At 38.5% G+C, this 20,042-nt stretch overlaps 1 protein-coding gene across 2 annotated transcripts in view; it reads left to right on the forward strand.

The window, feature by feature from the left end:
* Positions 1-20,042, forward strand: part of nova2 (NOVA alternative splicing regulator 2) — a 116,824-nt gene that overhangs the window by 77,917 nt on the left and 18,865 nt on the right. The gene's annotated exons all lie outside the window — the stretch shown is intronic.

Raw genomic sequence — 20,042 nt, forward strand, 5'->3', positions numbered from 1 at the left:
AAACTGACAAAAACGAGACCAAAAAAATACAAAAATTTACAAAATATTTCAAAAATGACACACAAACCGACAAAACTGAGACAAAAAAAATACAAAAATTAGACAAAATATTCCAAAAATGACAAAAATGAGACAAACGACAAGTCAGACAAAAAAGACAAAAAACAACAAAAACAAGACAAAATGTTACAAAGATGAGACACAAAATGGCAAAAATGAGACACAAAATGACAGAAATGAGACAAAAAAATGAAAATGAGACACAAAATGACAAAAGCTAGACAAAAAACTACCAAAATTAGACAAAATATTATAAAAATGACACACAAAACGACAAAAATGAGACAAACGACAAAAGCCAGACAAAAAAAGACAAAAACAACAAAAACAAGACAAAATGTTACAAAGATGAGACATAAAATGGCAAAAATGAGACACAAAATGACACAAATGAAATAAAGAACAATGAAAATGAGACACAAAACGACAAAAGCGAGAAACAAAATGACAAAAAAGTAGCCAAACAACACAAAACAAAACAAAAAAGACAAAAAACCTGGGGAAAAAAGTTACAAAGCCACAAAAAACACACAAAAGGAGAAAAACAAGACAAAAAAATTACACAAACGAGAGAAACGAGACAAAAAAATGACAAAAACGAGAAACAGAGCAACAAACACGAGACAAATGACAAGTCAGATAAAGAAAAAGACAAAAAACAACAAACATGAGACAAAATATTCCAAAAATGAGACACAAAACTACAAAAATTTGACAAAAATTACCAAAATTAGACAAAATATTCCAAAAATGAGACACAAAATGACAAAATATTCCAAAAATGGCACACAAAATGACAAAAATGAGACAAATGACAAAATTTAGACAAAAAACAACAAAAATACTACAAAATGAGACATAAAATGGCAAAACTGAGACACAAAATGACACAAATGAGACAAAAATTACAAAATTGTGACAAAATATTCCAAAAATGAGATACAAAGCAACAAAAACATGATACAAATGACAAAAGCCAGACAAAAAACAACAAAAACAAGACAAAATATTACAAAAGGAAGACACAAAATGACAAAATAACAATATAGTATTTCTATATAGTATTGTACTTGATTAATGATTTACTTGTCAAGATCTAGAAATTGCTTTAAATTTACAGTTTTACAAATATAATATTTGCAGTTCATGTGTTCTTTGTAATTTTTACACTTTACAAAGTCCACCCTCTGGAGGGCCGGACTGGACCCTCTGGCGGGCCGGTTTTGGCCCGCGGGCCGCATGTTTAACACCCCTGGCTTACAGCATAAATACAACCCTGTGTGTGTTTTTATTAGTTGTGTTTGTGCCAGCTGGGTGTGTGAGGAAGAGAGGGAGGGAAGTGGTCGCCGCTGGAACGACAAACTGTGGTCGAGTTGTGATTTTCTGTCTCAGTAAAGCTGAATGAGGCACTAAAAAAAATGCAGACATGTAAGCAGAGGAGGGAGGGAGAGAAAGGGAGACTAGAATGACAAAAATAAGAACACAGAGATGATGATGGGGAAAAGCAGTGAAGGAAAAGGAGAGGAAAGAGGAACTAAAAGGGAACGACGTGGGAAGAGAGATGAGATGTGTAGGGACAGGATGCAATGTTAGAGGTGTGAACATTTAAACTGCACATGTGACATGAACTGACACGCACACGCACATGCACACACACACACACACACACACACACACACACACACACACACACACACACACACACACACACACACACACACACACACACACACACACACATAAACTTTCACACCAACAGGAAACAGCTTTCTGCTAAGGGAGGATGTGTTAGCGAGTGTTCTGATCACTTTCACACACACACACACACACACACACACACACACACACACAGACACCCACACATATACACACACACACAATCTCTCTCTACTTCCAGCAGCTCTCATGCAGCAGAGGTTTGTAATGTCTTATTACTGATCTTATTCTCTAAATTCAACTCATTGCCTCAAAGTGTTCAAAATAGACATAAAAGGATTTTTCTGACGTTCAATATTTATCATTATTACACGTATGTAACCGCCGTCATTGATCATACAGCCACTCAACCTCTTAATAACTCTATTTTCATCTAATCTCACCTTTTTGCAGCAGCATCTTTTGGACATAAGGTGTCTGATGCTGTAATTTCACCCTTTAAAATAACATCAAACTGTCAAATCGCCTAAAATGCAGAAAATTGCATTTGGCAAAGTTCCGAGTTTATCTTTATTTATCACTATGCACTCAGAATTTAGTCTTTAAAACCAGTAAAATGCGAAATTACAGTCCCGAGTCCACTCAGGACTGAAAACCCCAACTTTTCTGCATTTTCAGGTAAAATAACCAGTCAATTTACATGTTATTCTCCTCTAAAGACGCAAGAACACAACACCAATGTAAGATAATGCAGTAAAGGACTGTGTTAGGCAGTAAACAATAAAACAATGTTTAAAGTATCCTTTATTATCCCTGAGGAGCAATTTGTTCTACAGTCAGCAGTAAGCCACAGTGGTGCACTATTACAACACCCTGTAAAAGAGAAATAATATTAATAAGGCATTATTTATTGGGTTTAAAGGTTCATTTTTGAAATAGAAAATGTCAGTAGGTTGAATTTTGGTCAGTTTCTTACATATCAGTTTTCTGTCATTGGGTTAGGGTTAGTGCATTATAACTTAACTATATTGCTATTTACGTGAAAATAAAAGATGCATTGTGATGTTAGAATTTAGCTCACATGAAGTTTTGCCTCTGACTCACATTTTACCGTCCAAAAACAACACGAGTTCCACATTTTCACTGAGCAGGTGTTTGCCGAGAAACTTTCTTTTCAGCCGTTAACACAAACTCTGTGCTGATTGTGCGACTAAATGAGGGCCAGTACCAGCTGTGTAATGGAGGACGATTAGTGCGGCCATTGATCGTGATCCCAATCTGGTTAAGTGATTATCATCATTCTCTCTTCATGATTGCTGCCTATTGATTAGTCAGGTCTGGCATTGTTTCCGTCTATCGACTACTCAGGGCTGCCAAACTACTGGACTCAAACAGGCACACACATGTGCACAACGCAGCCGTTTTAAAAAATGACACTTGAACTGGTCTTGAAAGGCTCTTAAAGGCATCATAAATAAAAAGTCTGGTGACACGAGCTCCGGAGTGAAGAACATTTTGTCTCTTAATGTCCCAGAAGTTTCTGTTTTTTCTCCTTGGCTCGGGCGTTGCTCTGGAGTTGCGTACATTTTCCCCCCGCTGCCTGCGATTTCTCATCCTCTGTCGTGAGCAGATTTTGGAGGAGGGGAAGCGATGCTACGCCTTTCTAGTTTTGAATAATTATCAGACTTGCACACACACACAAAGTCCTCAGAGTGTTACACAATTGTAAGGTGCCGTTATGAGGAGAGCTTTGTGCATATTTAATCCACACCGGGTGCTGAGACTCACGCTGAACTCTGGAGCCCACACACAACTCAAACAAGCAGCTGCAGATAACATCGCACAACATCCGCACACGTGGCGTCGGCAGAGTTCGCTTAAATGACAGGTACGACTTGATAATTAGCTCCCTGACTGACGGCGATGACGCTCGGCTCGTAGCTGCTTCGCTTCGCCAGCAGACAGACGGAGCTGAGGTCAGGCCTCCGCTAAGTTTTTCTTCCACGCCAAACTCAGGTTGCTGTTGCCAGGCAACCGCCCGAGACTCCAGGAAGTTCAGGCGAAGTGTTAATTACTGAGCTTTAGTGGTGGTAGGCGGAATTTGTTACTACTGGACTGACACAGGTGAACTGTTCTGTAAGAGGAATTATTCATTTCAGCAAAGTTTTCTTCTATACACTGCATATCTATATATGTGTGTGTGTGTTTGTATGTACTGAGTTTGCATCTTGTGCATCACGAGCGGCTGAGACCGAGGCTGACTGACAGCTGAGTAATGTTGTTTTGGATGATGTGAACAGCCGTGGGGAGACAGGCAGGCTAATAGCTGCTGATATTTAGACACTTATAATAGAGGGCGAATCCCCCTGTTGCTCTTTAGGCTATTTATATCATGTCAGAGAGGCAACTAAATGGATTTGTGCAGCAGCATCTGACGACACACACAGACACACACACATGCTCTAAAGAAAACCCCCACACCAAAATAACCTCTTCAACTCTGCCAGACACCAGAACTCTACGATAAGTCAAACCAAAGGAGCTTTAAGTCAAATTTTAGCAGGAAAAACAGAATGTTTCTCTCAAAAATGAAATAAAATATAATAAGAATACCGCTATGCTCTAAATAGACCATCTTAAAGACACGCTCCAGTCAAAATCAAGTTATTATTACCTTGCTAGTATGTCACGTGGTGTTTTTTATATGCCATATTATGAGTATAATAAGCAGATACACACATTCTCCAAAGGAAAACCCCCAATCTACAGTACCCTCTTTAACTCCGCTGGACACCAGAACTGTACAATAAATTGAACCAAAGGACCTTTAATTCAAATGCTACCGAGAAAAAGCAGCATGTTTCTCTTATAAATGACATAAAACTATAATGAGAATATTATTGTGGTATTTTAAGGTGCTGCACTGTGGTAAATACAACATCTTACAGACCTGATACAGTGAAAATCTAATTCTTAAGATTAGTAAAAGATAACAGGAGATCTTTAAAAAAAAAAAAAATCTTATCTTGTCTTTAAAAACTTGATTTTGACTGAAGCAGGCCTTTAAATGGCAAATTTATAATATTACAAAAGAACTGTAAGTCAAATTCTAGCAAGAAAAAACAAAATTTTCTCTTATAAATGGCATAAAACTGTAATAATAATATTACTGTTGCATTATGATGCATTATAATGTGGTAAATACACCATCTTAAAGACCTACTACAGGCAAAATCAAGTTTTTTAAGATAAGATCAAGTTGTTAAGATTAGTTAAAGATAAGAGCTTAAAAAACTGGATTTTGAAAGAAGCTAGTCTTTAAAATGATGTATTTAACATGTTACAAAAGAACTATAAGTCAAATCCTAGCAAGAAAAATCAGAATGTTTCTCCTCTAAATGAGATAAAAATATAACAATAATATTACTGTTGCACTATAATATGGCAAATACACCGTCTTAAAGACCTTCTCCAGTCAAAATCAAGTTTTTTGAAAGTACTAACATGTCCATATGATGTTTTTTATTTATTTTTTTATGCTAGATGACTTATTATATGTAAAATAAGCAGTCAACATCATGACTGGATCTTTCCATCTTGAAACTGCAGTGTAGCAATGACACAGATTCAGATTTTTTTGGTTTTAAATGTAAAAAACATAAAAAAACAATCTCATAAACCAACAGAGTGGAGATTTTTTTTTAATCATTATTCTTCTTTAGAATCAGTTTCCAGTTTCAGCATGTGTGGATAAATTACTCCAGTATTACTGTTTGCCACTGTGCAGCATAAAATAGTAGTTTCACAGTGTTGGAGCAGCGTTATAGGTGAGCTGGTGTGCTTGAGATCCAACAAGTTGGGAGGGATTGATAATGAAAGAGGCAGGGACTTTGCAGATTCATGCATTTTAAAAGAAAGCAGTGGTGTAGGGTTACAGCTAAGCTATTCTAAGACATAAAGTAAGTTATCTTCAGGCAAAAAACTGTAACTTTAGCACACAGAGATGGGTTTTTTAGGGGAATTTAAAAAGTAAATTCCTGCACCTGAATTAAAAATGTCTTTAAATATTTTTACAACGCGCTGTAGCGCCAAGACCGAAAATAGATTGAAAAATATATTTTATTGAGTCCATAAAAGTGTTTTTCTCAAGTTTCTGTGTCACCTGAGAAGGCTGGTAAGATTATTCTCTGCTCATATCAGTTCATATCAGTTCATATATGTTTAGAAGTTCTGTGTAAAACTGTGCAAAATTGATATTACAGTAGCAATAAATATTATAGTAGAGACACACACTTCAGGTCGGTGGTTTATTAGTAACCTGAAGAGTCTTACTGAGGTTTAAAAGCACTGAAGTCCATGTTTGGGACCAAAACAAGACAATTTCCCTTTGATCCGATGAATGCATGTGATATAAAACACTCATTCACACCCTCACACACACACGAGCCTCTGAAAGACGAATCGGAGTCCGGTGCAGTGCTGCCGCCGTGGATGAAACGTCGTCTTCTCGTTGAGAGCACGGCTGTTGTAGCATGTGCTGCTGGCATTTCCTGGTCGACCTATGGAGGGGAAACAAAATAAAAACATGAACAAAGTAAAGAGAGAGAGAGAAGAGATGTCTGAGGGGCGTTTGTGAAGTCGAGGAGGAGAATGTTGGAACAAAAGGCTGAAAACAGAGAGGAGTGTGGATGAAAATGACATGAAGATAGATGGAGAGTGAAGGGAGAGGAGGACGAGCCAAAACAAGAGCCTGGCCGGCTGAGTGGGTGACTGAAAGCTGGAAGCAGATCTGAACTCTTGTTAGCCGACAGCTGCAGAGTGCCGGAGAGCTTCTCTGGAAGAAGCAGCTGCTGATAGGAAGAAAAGCAGAGCAGCAGCGACGACACGACTTCAAGGCCACATGACGGGACGCCGGGCCGGAGAGGACGGCGATTTATGAGCTCCATGAATTCTTTTACGGAGTCTAATGAGCTCTGACATGACATGTGGATGAGGGGAATTTACTGAGGGGGCTTTATTACTTTTATTATTCACTGTTTGCTTTTGTTCCCACCTCCTGAGTACACTCTTGTTAAACACCACGTTCACACTGATCCAAATTTAAATATTCATGGCTCGTAAAGGGCAGTAAGTGCTCTCAGAAATGACTCACTCAAATTGAATTTGGTAAACAAATCGTTTAAGTACTTTAACCTGCTTCAGAAATCAAATTCTCTCTGTTAAAATCGCAAACTTTCACATGTGGAACTTGTTCCATTATACAGGCTTAAATTGAGACTATTTCAGCTCCTGCAGCTTTAGCGCTTAGCGCTAATGTCGGTTAAGTTTACATCGATTTTCCTGCCTGCATCAGTCTGTGGTCAGTTTTCTGCTGCTCTTTGACTCCTTATCTCTTGTGCAGCTGTTGCTACGGAAAACTACTTCATTTGCTTTATCGCAGAAGCGAAACTGGACTCTGGAGAATCTTGAAAATGGCGATCGCTATCAGGTTGCTGCAACTTAAACATGGCAGTCACTTAGCAAAAGTTACATCATCTCACTGTGTTTGTACTCAGCTGTGGAAAAGACTTTTTGCTGCTCTGGGGCTCTTCAATTTTACCAAAATACCCAAACCAGATAAGATGTATGCAACCTTAAGGTGTGATAATATGACCCGATAGTCAACAAATGACTCAACAATGAAAATCTTAATGAGTTGTAGCCCCAGGAATGGACATATTCTGTTGCTGGACACATTTGCGGTTTTATTTTGTAGAATTTTCCATGATGCATAGCTCTGTTAATAAAATTAAGGTGGGAAAAAATGACTTTTGTTAACATAGTTGTTCCGCATAATAATAGGTCACTTTACTAAACTGGACCAACTAGCGAGACCTTGAGCGAATTTATGGTTCAGTTTTCTGCTGCTCTCTGACTCCTTATCTCTTGTGGAAGAGAGTGGAAAACCACTTAAATTGCTTCATTGCACAGGCGAAACAGACTCTGGAAAATCTTAAAAATGGTGATCTTGCTGAAACTTAAACACGGTAGTCGCTTAGCAAATGTTACATCATTTCATTGTGTTTGTACTCAGCTGTGGAAATGACTTTTGCTGCTCTCAGGCTCTTTAGTTTTACCAAAATACCAAAACCAGACCAGATGTACACTCCCGTTCAAAAGTTTGGGGTCACCCAGACAATTTCATGTTTTCCATAAAAACTGACACTTTTATTCATGTGCTAACATAACTGCACAAGGGTTTTCTAATCATCAATGAGCCTTTCAACACCATTAGCTAACACAATGTAGCATTAGAACACAGGAGTGATGGTTGCTGGAAATGTTCCTCTGTACCTCTATGGAGATATTCCATTAAAAATCAGCTGTTTCCAGCTAGAATAGTCATTTACCACATTAACAATGTCTAGACTGGATTTATCATTCATTTAATGTTATCTTCATTTTTAAAAAAAGCTCCTTTTTTTCTCAAAAATAAGGATATTCCTAAGTGACCCCGAACTTTTGAACGGTAGTGTACATGATTCTATTTAAAGTTGTTCTAAAGGAGTTAAAGTTACTCTAAATGAGTTGAAGTTGCTCTATGTTAGTTAAAGTTGCTCTAAAGGACTTAAAGTTGCTCTAAAGGAGTTTGTTCTGTATTACTTAAAGTTACTCAAAAATGAATTAAAGTTGCTCCATAGTAGTTGAAGTTGCTCCATAATAGTTAAAGTTGCTCTAAATGAGTAAAGTTGACCTACCATAGTCATTTACCATAATAACAATGTCTAGACTGGATTTCTGATTACTTTCATGTTATCTTCATTGAAAAAAACTGCTTTTCTTTCAAAAATAAGGACATTTCTAAGTGACCCCAAACTTTTGAACGGTAGTGCAACCTGAGGGTGTAATATTATGATGGAATAATCTGACCTGGTTGTACGCACGCTGCATTTTGTGAAGACAGCTGCAGTTATGTGCTCAGAATAAATGCAGATTTGGCATGCAGCTGGAGTTTTAGGTCACTGTGCAGATAGTTTGTGGTCATTTCTGTTCACCTGCTGGGTTTTCTGTAAAAGAAAGCTTCCAGCAGCAGCCTAAAGCTCAGCGATAGTTCCATTAGAGCCCCCTGGAGACCTCCCATACTGTGTTTACGTGATGCAGCATCAATACTCATCTTTACTCTAAAACGTGCCCTCTCCTCCAGCACCGCTCCCCTGTGAGATCAGCTGTGGTTTGTTGTGGTTTTCTTGTCGTTTTATTCTATTTTCGGCCCTCGCTGCCCTTTTATTCACATCGAAATCTGCAGACGTTTGTTTCTCCGTAATGACAACACGCTCCCTCCAGCTCCACCGTGGGTGTTTCTCTTCCTGCTGACCGCTTCCTGCGACCTTTCACCTCTGCAGGAACACCTGTTTCCTACTTCCTGTTATTGCTGCAGGAAGTCGGGCCTTAAATGTGAGGAAAAACTATGTCAGACGATGGAGAGCAAAAGACTCCGAGCTCTGCTGGCAAAACAGAAATAAATCAGCTGCAGCCAAACAGTGAGTCAAACAGTCAGCAGAACTTCTGTGTTGTTGCTGCTGATGAATGAATGAATGCATGAAAGAATGAATGAATGAATAAATGAATGAATGAATGACGTCTAACTGAGAGCTGATCACTTTATCACAAGAGACTCACAGTTGTGTTGAAATATAAAAACACAGCTGATTTGTGATTGTCAAAAGTGTTGAAATGTAATCATATAATAAACCAGAGCTGCAAATATCAATCAATTAGTTGTCAATTATGAAATTAATCACCAATTTATGTAAATTTTTAAGGAAAAAAGTATAAATTATCTAATTTTAGCCACTAAAATGTGAATATTTTCTGGTTTCTTTCCTCTTCTATGATAGTTACTTGAATATTGTTGGGTTGTGGACAAAATAGGACATTTAATAATCATGAAAATAATAATAGTAAATATTTATACATAGAGCAGTTTTTAAAGTCTAAGTTACAAAATGCTTCCCAATGAGAAAGATGAAACATACATTAGGGTTTATGAGGCAGATAAAACACAGTGTTAAAGAATATTATTTGAAGAAATAAAAGACAGTTCAAGGGAAATTGCAATGAAATTAAATCAGAAAAGGCTCTCTTGATAAAGGCATGCTTTAAGAAGAGACTTAAAAGACGTCTCTGACTCAGCCGACCAGAGTTTCTCTTGCAGATAACTTCAGATTTTTATCATTTATTTTTCATCTTGCGCTTTGAGAAACACTGATTGACATTTTTCATCAATTTGAATTGAATAATCCAGAAAATGGTTAACAAATGAATCTACAATGAAAATATCAATGAGTTGCAGCCTCAGGAACAGACATATTCTCCTGCTGGGCACATTTGCTATTTTATTTTGTTAAACTTTCTATGATACATTGCTCTGCTAATAAAATTAATGTGGGAAAAATGTTTTAAAGACACTTGTTAGCATAATAGGTCATTTTGCTAAAACTCAACCAGCTAGCGAGACCTTGAATGAATTTATGGATGAATGAATGTATTTTGTGCCTTTATTTTGAAAATTAGCTGAACTTTTGCATTGTCACATGGCTACCACATGGGCATTTGCAACCATATGTCTCAAAAATTACCATCTTAATCAACTAAACTGCATTGTCATTCATGTTTTGAAAGAAATGTGGTTTAACTTAGTAACAAACAGGTCTTCTCCCCGGAGGTTAAGACTGTGACTCAGTCAGAAAGGCCTCCAGTTCAAAGGAATCACAAAATGAGAAGCAGTTTAGGAATTTTTGAGAGACAGAGCTGCAACGTATTGTTAACATACTGTTAAAAATACAAGTTACTGCCTCTTTAATGAGTCTAAATTCAATCAAAACCAGCAGCAGACACGTGCACTGACAGGCCGTCTGTTCTATTCTGGTGACTTGTGATCACGATTTTACTCTCTGAGCTGCGTTTTATTACAGTATTTTGGATTTGTACCATCTTGCATAACATTTCATCCATTTTTTTCTCCCCCCTGTCAGTTCTGTGATGTGCAGTTTCTGCCTCATTCTGCTGAGTCATCAGAATAACACGCCGCCTCTCCGTGTCTCTTATCGGCTCCGAGCAGAGATGATTGAGCGTCTGCGTCGTATTATCTCCGCTGTAATTCATATTTTACTGCACCGTGTACACATGTGAACAGCAAGCATGCAGATAATCAAGCTTAGAGCCTTTTCGTCCATTGTTTAGATTATCGTTTCCTTGCAGATGCAGGAATATGCAAAAAAGAAAAATGTGCAAACTAAATTTCTGCCACAGAGGGAGTGAATCCAGTAGCAGAGACTGGGGCTGTGCGGTGGTTTTAACCTCCCTCCTCTGTGGCGAAGAGGAGGAAACCACAAAGGAGGAAGAGGAGGGATGAAAGGAAGGAGATGTTTCATTACCCGACAGTTCACTACTCACGCATTTTGTGTTTTTTCACACGTTAAAAGAGTGATTTGTTTTTGCATCATCCGTAAGTAGCCGCAGCACTTTGTCCATGGCAGGAACACTCCATCCTTTTATTTAGACGCCCGGTGTGAGAAGCTAATGGCCTTCCTGAGTGTTGCTCTGTGTGCTTTTTGAGCTAATATTCCTGCAGCTCGTATATCAGCAGACTGGAGCTGGTTCTATAGTGTGGAGGAGGATAAAGAATGATCACAGGTTATGATCTTCTAACGCTGCTGAGGGGGAGTTAATGAACATTATCGCACACATCACATCTCGCTCTCATGTCTCCTGTATACGCAACACAGTCTCTGACAAATTACGCTGCTGTATATCCTCATTAGCAATTTATGATCAGTGTCAGATGGCTGGAAGGTCGATGTGTGTAGATTAGTTTCTCAACTTTTAGTGTTAATGGAGATTTAAATCATTTTAACCGTCTGAACCCCGAAACCCAGCTTTAGAAGTTACATTAGCTTTAAAAAAAACACCAAAATTACGCCATTTATCAGAGTCAGACACTGTAAAAACTGAAATAATTTGCATATTTTTATCTTTCCAATGGTCCTTGAAGTCCTCGTGTAGGATAATGAGTTCCATCTTCGCATACTCGCATAAAAATTCACCAAAAATATAGTTTCTGCACTAAACGGATACTACAAAAAACTAAAAATTCTGTCATTCACAGCACAACTAAAAAGCCATTAGTGACTCAGCTGTGACCAATGGTCAGGAAGCAAAAATTCTGAGAGTTTTCACATGAACTGGGTTGAACTGCAGGCTGTGTTTGCAAAGCATGGAGAAAAAATATACATGTAAGCAGTAAAATATCCATAGTATGTAGAGTCACCACTTTTAATAGTGTTGTTAACATCCTGGTTGAATGTGGACGTGTGATTCCAGTATTTTTTGCAATTTTGGAAAATAAATAACCAAAGAAATTCAACTTTGGTTTCTTCTTTTTTATGATTTATGGAAATATAATGTAGTTAAACTAGCAAAAAGACATTTTAAAGTTTTCTCTACTTCTAATCATGGTTGTTTTGTTTTCATAGAGGCGCAGGACTTTATATTGTAATGAAAAATGAGCCAACAGTGATGAAAAAATGTGACAGGAGCCAGAAAATACATAGAAACTTCTTGGAGTTTTTGATGTAAACAAACCTTTCACAGTGTATGAAAGAATTCACAAGTGGTAAGTTTTAACCAGCCAAAAATTGTGGCCTTAACAGTTTCCAAACTGGCCAAATGTGGAAGTTTGCAGGAAATGCAGGTGCAGGACTTTTTATTATAGTAACAAAATAAGTCTACAGTGAGTGAGACACCAAAACTTCCTGGTGTCTGAAGGGTTACCTGTGACCAAGATTGACTTAAAAACTTGTCCAAGAGGCTTTAATTTAAACCAGATCCAAACCAGATCTTAACCAAAACTACATTTTTTAATCCCAACAGCGTAGCCAGTTGAAAAAGAGCGTTTTATTTCATTTTAATAGTACAAAACAATACCAGCCTATGAGCGTCACACACAGGACGCACCGTGAGGTCAGAGAATCGAACATCTATTTTATCCACAAAAATGCACATCAGGAATCATCGGCCTCGTCACAAAGTAATAAATCTGCTTCGCACCTGTTGGTAAGCCATGAAGGATTATTTGACAGACAGGATGACAACCAGGAATAATTCTCCCGCTGTTCAAATAGTCCCCTTAAATCCCTCTAAATAAGAAGAAGCTCCCCTGTCATGATGTCCCAACACAACCAAGCACACAGAGTACATTTTGTTTCTGCGTGTCGGAGAACAAAACAAATGGAAAAATTGTGCTGGAGGAGCCAGTTAAAGGAAACACAGAGTTTAACCTTCATTTTTTTTAAATGCAATAAATTCACATAATAACAAAAGAATGTAATTCCATGTTGCATGTGCTTACGCATACTAGTTTAATGTCCTCCGGAGAGGAAAATATGTTCAGTAAATCACTTAAACTGCAGCATAAAGCCGATTCTAACTCTTCCCATGTGTGCCTCTGTGTATACATTAAATTTCATCCACTGTACGAGTGTTTATACTTGTATTGTTTGTACAGGAGGAATGAAATGCCACATGGAGTCAGAAAAAGGCCTTAAAGCATGTGATAAAAGCCCTATATATATATATTTATATATAAAAGTGTGTAGGGATACACTCCTGGGAATGTATATATACACACATGTGTCCGAGTTAGCGCTATGCTCCCTCGGTGTCGGTCATTGTGACCAGCTCTTCTGTCATCCTGTTATTTTTAACCTGCAAAGGGGGTTTCTGGTCTCCTGGACGAGCCAGAGAATGGAAGGAGAACGAGGGATGACACAGGGGAGGGCGAGCGAGGTAGCGGCAGAGTGGGAGAGAGAGAGAGAGAGGGAGAGGCGACTAAGCCCGTGGATCAGTAGGAGGCAGATTAAGCTAAAGTCCCTGCTTAAGACTTCAAAGTTCAAACTCCAGCAGCCTCAACAGTTGTTCGCCGGCCTCCAGTCGCTCTGCGTGTTTGTGCGGATGTCAGACGGGTTGTTTTGTTTATCTGTCATTGTGTGCAGCTTTTTCAAACTAATGAAAGTGCGAATTCCCGTGCGCCTTTGCGTCCGAGCACAAGGCGGATTCGGTGTGTTGTGTTTTGGTGTTAGCGTCCAGCGGCTAACTGACGGACGAACTCGTGACCGGGATGGAACGTGACACAAAGTTTAGATGAGAGGATGATTCATCATCAGCACTGTGACAGCTCTAAAACCGACGATCCCAAACCGCTGCCCGGAACAAATATCAAATACAAGTTGTGTTGTGTTGTGTTGACCTACTTTAAAAAGGTTATTAGGTTTTTACGTTTAGGCACTTAATGCACATTATAGTAACCGTAAAAAGGCATAAACTGCTGGAAAATAACCATAGAGGTTACATTTGTGGTCTGTTTGCTAGTTCAATAGCAGGAAAATCTAAAAATGCGCAGATTTGTAATGAAGCCTAGTGAAAAAGTCGGTCACAAGTGAATTTTATTACAGATAAGAAAGCTACGTGGATGAAACAGTGTATTGTGTTTTTTACAGTCTGAGGTGTAAAAAAATTTAGAAATATTTAAAATTAGCTGTAAGTTCCCACATTATTTTCATTTCCAATGTGATACAACACTTTCAGGTCATTCTGTACAGTTTTGTGTGAGTTTTCTGACACATTTTACCATCTAAACTGCATAAAAAAATCACAAAATACTAAAAATTAGCTGCAATTTCTCGCATTATTTTCATCTCGTGTTTAATATGAGACCCCCAAGTCACACTGCAAAGTTTTGTGTGATTTTTTTTTTGACACATTTTATTGTCAGAACTGCCCAAAAAATCTAAAATATATTTAGAATTTGCTTTATTGCATAATTTAATCTCCAATTTAATTTACCACCCTCGGGTCACTCTGCAAAGTTTTGTGTGAAATTTTTTAATACATTTTACTGTCTAAACTGCAAAAAAACTTTAAAAATACTGAAAATTAGCCAAAATTTCTCATATTATTTTCATCTCCCATTGAGTATAACACCCTCAGGTTACTCTGCAAAGTTTCATATGATTTTTTGACACATTGTACAGTCTAAACTGCAAAAAAATAAACAAATATTTAAAATTAGGTGTAATTTTTTGCAGGAATTTAATCTCCAATTTAATATAAAACTCTCAGGTCACTTTGTTTGCTAGCTAGGATGTTTTAAAAATAAAGTATGAATACATTTAAAATGCTTGCAAGGATGTGCAAAAACTAAATTATGCTAAATGCTACATAACAGATCTCAGATTTTCAGTGCAAACTTGTTGCTGATGATGCACAAGCTAAAAGTCTCAAGTGGAAACCCAGATTCAGTCCCATGAAGTGACTATTTTTGTAAACGCGCTAACGGCGGCCATGTTTTCCATTAATCTGAATATGAACAAGGAGCTTCGACGTCTCAGGAGATTTGGTGTTTCGTAAAATTAGAAGTCAGAAAGGAGAGAACGGCGACAGAGAGGCAGCCGGCTGGAGGCGGCGTGTTAATACATCTGCATGTCAAGGTCAGAGCCTGGCATACTGTTGCAGCATGCCATGTGTACATGTGTGTGATTGCATATGTGTGTGTGTGTGTGTGTGTGTGTGTGTGTGTGTGTGTGTGTGGGTGTGTGTGTGTGTGTGTGTGTGTGTGTGTGTGCGTGCGTGCGTGTGTTGTGTGCATCCCCGATTGTAAAATGAAACATTGCTCTCTGAAATCTTTCTCAGCACCCCCGTTAACACATTCACAGATACACAAAATGCTTTGATTGATGAGGCCAGGCGAACCATTCGTCTTCCTCGGCCTCTCTAGCTGTCTCTTTTGACTCTGTGAGGACAGCAGGACATTTTCAGGGCAACCGGGACGCTGTAGAGCATCTTTGTTGTGCAGTGCTGCTCGATCTGCGGGGCAACTTTTAATTACAGCGTGTCAACATTTAATTCATCCGCAGCATTTTAGCAGTTTTTTGGGTTTTTTTAAACCTCGTTGCAGAGGTTGTTTCTGGACACGATGACAGTAATGAATTTTTTTTTTCAATGTTTTGTGTAATTATTTGCCCTCATAATCAGTGTCAGTTAGTGTGAGTCACCCCTGACGTTCACCGTTGCCCTGACAACGGATACAAGTCTGAAATGTTCGCTTTGCTCCTTAGTTTTATTTTTAATTGGCTGATTCGGTGGTGCTTTTTCCCTGCACGTTAATTATCTGTTTATAATTTTCCACCGCAAAGTTGGAGAAGGTCAGGGGAAGTATGTGGTGGGTGTCAAGTGAGGAAAGGATGAGTTTGTTAGACGGGAGAGAAAGGAGAGTTTGTCGTATCCCTCAGATGCTGTAGCTTAGAGTGTGAAGAGCAGCAAGGTCAGAGAAGCCAAAAACCAAACTACAGCTGCATACAAGGAAGTATCACTGCATTTTGAATTTTGAAAAATGTCAAAAATTAGACGTAGCCTCGATATCTAAAAGTAAAGCCAATGCTGAAATGCCTTAATCCTGCATTCTTTCTAACAGCCAGTAGGGGGCGACTCTTCTGGTTGCAAAATAAGTCTGATTGTATAGAAGTGTATGAGAAATAGACCTTAATTCTCACTTAATTGTTACCAAAGTAAACTATTTTCTAATGACTTTATGGTCTCAATTGATAGTTTCAAGTCTTCTTCATCACAAAATGGTATTTATTTTGTAAATTATGGTCCCATTTAGTGTAAAATGGATGATAATGGAGGTATGCCTTAGGTTGTGGTTACCTTGTGGTTGACAAGCTGCTACTATGTCAGCATGCTCACGTAAGGAAATCAACCCTGTACTTGTTATTTTATGTTTCAAAAAACACAATATGGCAATGGCCAAATACCAAATTCAAGGCTTCAAAACAGTAGTCAACAAATCAGTAGCTGATATTATATTGGCTACATTCAACTTTAATTGAAAGTGTATTTGTGGTTGAAGTTTTCTGTACTGATCAAGAAATTGCTGGTTAATTATTGTCAGACCAGAACAAGCAACATGATGAGGCTGTTAAAGACCCGCAAACCCGAAAAAATAATTGTCTTGATTCTAGTGCCGAACGATTGTTTGGTTTGATATAAAATGATGACACTTAAATGTAAAAAACTAACGCAAAAAATGGATGTAGACTCCTGATGTGAAAAGTGAAGTCAACACAGAATTGCATTCTTTCTAACCGCCAACAGGGGGCGACTCCTGGTTGCATGAAGAAGTCTGATTGTATAGAAATCAGTGTGAAAATTACTTAATTCTCACTTGTTACCTCAATAAGCCTTCCTCCAATTAGTTTGTGGTCTCAGTTGCTATTTTTAAGTTTCCTTAAATACATTATATTGTTCATCTTGTAAATTATGGTCCCACTTTGAGTACAATAGATGATAAAGATGATAAACTCAAGGCTCCTAAATGGCAAACAAATCTGTATGCAGCATTATAGTGGCCAAGTCTATCTTTTATATACAGTGTATGTGTAGAGCTTTGACTGGTTAATTGCCGATGCTAGAAAATAATTTTCGTCTGTACCTTCTGATCAAGAAAATGCTGATTGAGTAATGTCAGACCAGAACAAGCGAGGCTGTTCAAGAGTCGCAAACCTAAAATTAGTCTGCATTCTAGTGTCCCACAATATGTTTGTTATAAAATGGTGATATTTAAAAGTAAAAATGTGCCTTAAACCTGCGTTCTTTCTGAAGTCTATGAGAAAATGACCCTAATTCTCACTTATCTGTTGCCAAACTAAACAATTTTCTAGTGACTTTATGGTCTCAATTGCTAGTTTTAAGTCTTATTCAATGAAACATGGTATTTATTTTGTAAATTATGGTCCCATTTAGTGTAAAATGGATGATAATGAAGAGTATACTTTGGAGTGACAAGATTCATTCGTTGCTTCATCCAAATGCCAAACTGGAGGCTTCAAATTGTTAGTCAACAAACCAGTGGGTGACATTAGCTACGTCCATCTTTAATAAGTTAAAGATTGATGCTAGAAACTAATTATTTCAATCTGTACCTACTGATGAAGAACATTTTTAGACACAAAGAGGCTGTCAAAGGGCCACAAACCAGAGCAGAATTAGTCCAGATTTTTATGCCCTATAAAGGTCAGATCTGTTATAAATTGTGATATTTAAAGACTCCTGCCTCAGTGTATACGCTGTTAGCAACTTGACAGTTTTTGGCCTCCATAAACCTCCAACTGCCAAAACCCTGAACTTGTTCCAAGTTGTTCCTGAATCCAATCACCCTGCTCCGCTGTTGACATTGATTTAGACTCGTGCTAAGCCGGCATCCCTGCTGAAGTCGACACTTCCCATCGCTGCTCCTTCACACTATCGGCCTGAGTGTATTCACGAGCAGGAGATTGGCTTTGACCTCTGACCTCGGCCCAGCAGCTGCAGCAACAGGACGTTCTAGTCAGCAGCTGGATGGACACCAAAACCCTCCTCTGCTGCTCGGTGGAAGAAAAAAAGTTTCTCCCAGTAGATACGAAGCTCTTCAAGGAGAAACGAAATAAAGGGAGACACCAGAGATGAGAGAACATAGAAAAACTTCAACCAGAGCAGCTGAGGGGATGAAAAAAAAAAGCAAAAACATGAAAGAGTTGTCACTGCAGGAGAGGCTGCCTGCATGCTGCCAACTGTCACATAATCTTCTTTGTGGCAGCTCTGCGGAAAAAAGGTGCTGGGAGCAAAGGATTGTGGGTAGGTGGGAGGCTGCCTGGCTGAGTCGGCCATTAGAGCGAGTCGAGGCAACAGCGTCAGCTAAATAAAACCAGGATGAAGTTGATGATTTCATGTTAAATGCCCTTCAGATTGGGAACGCATTGTGTGTGTGTGTGTGTGTGTGTGTGTGTGTGTGTGTGTGTGTGTGTGTGTGTGTGTGTGTGTGTGTGTGTGTGTGTGTGTGTGTGTGTGTGTGTGTGTGTGTAGGAGTGTGTGTTTGACCTTGTGCAAAGAGGTTTATTGAACAGAGAAAATAGAAAGAAATGAACCTTTTAAATGCAGGGAGAAGAAGATTGCAGCACTAAAAACCTTTTCATGATGAAAAGGCACAAAGAGTACGCAGTTTTAAAAGGACTGTATGTGGACTGGAAACGTTCGTAAATCGGTGAAAATTAAGACGGAGGGGAGGAAGAAGAGGACAATATGGAAGGGAAAAATGTGGTTGGAGGTGGAGGAGGAGGAGTGGAGGCGAATGGAGAAGCTCATTAGTGGAGAATCGGTTGGATATGAAGATGGTAGATGTGATCATTAGCACCAGGAGGGATTCAGACATCGCTGTACGCCACTGTTTATCCTCCCACTTCTACACCAACACTGTGTGTGAGAGAATGTCTCAGTGCAGAGGATGAAAGGGTTCATGGGTAAAAAAAAAAAATCTTTTCAGCGCCTTCGCCGCCTCACCCGCTGCTTGTCATTTATTTCATCCTTCGTTTTCACCCCGACTGCAAAACAACGCTGGAGCGGAAAACGTGCCGCAGCATTTTCTGATGCAAAATTAGACGTCTGAATGAAACTGAATGCGGAGGAGCGACACGTTTAATGGGAAAATGGTTTCTGACCTGCTGTAGCGATGCGGATATCTGCATTTACATCAAAAATGGGATCGTTACTGTTTAGTAACAGGCGTGAATGTTGCTATAATCATCCACTTACATTAGTCAAAAGGCAAAGAGGCCAAAACGGCACGCGTTATGCAAATTATAATATCCATAAAAAGGTTGAAACTGCGAGAAAATAACCACACGGGTTACGCTTGTTATGTGTTTGCTAGTTAGAAAGCAGGAAATCTAAAAATGTGCAGATTTTTTAATGAAGCCCGTTGGGTCGCAAGCGATTAATTTATAGTGCAGATACAAGAGCGACATGGATAAAACTGTGTGTGTAGTCGTTGTTTATTGCAATTTTACAGTCTGAGCTGCATAAAATCTAAAAAATGTTTAAAATGAGCCATAATTTCTCGCATTATTTTCATCTCCACTTTAACATAACACCCTAAGGTCACTCTGTAAAGCTGTGTGGACTTTTTGACACATTTTACAGTCTAAACTGCAAAAAAAATCCCAAAATATTTAAAATTAGCTGTAATTTCTCACATTTTTTTCATATCCAATTTAGTATAACACCCTCAGATCAAGCTGGAAAGCTTTGTGTGTATTTTTTGGCACATTTTACTGCCAGAACTGCAAAAAAAAATCCCAAAATGTTTAAAATTAACTGTTATTGTGCATATTTTTTATATCTCCAATGTAATATAGCACCCTCAGAAAGAACTGAGATGATGCACGTGCAAAAGTCTCAAATGGAAACTCCGATTT

The sequence above is a fragment of the Amphiprion ocellaris genome, chromosome 7 (assembly GCF_022539595.1).
Source record: "Amphiprion ocellaris isolate individual 3 ecotype Okinawa chromosome 7, ASM2253959v1, whole genome shotgun sequence".
Classification (NCBI taxonomy): domain Eukaryota; kingdom Metazoa; phylum Chordata; class Actinopteri; family Pomacentridae; genus Amphiprion; species Amphiprion ocellaris.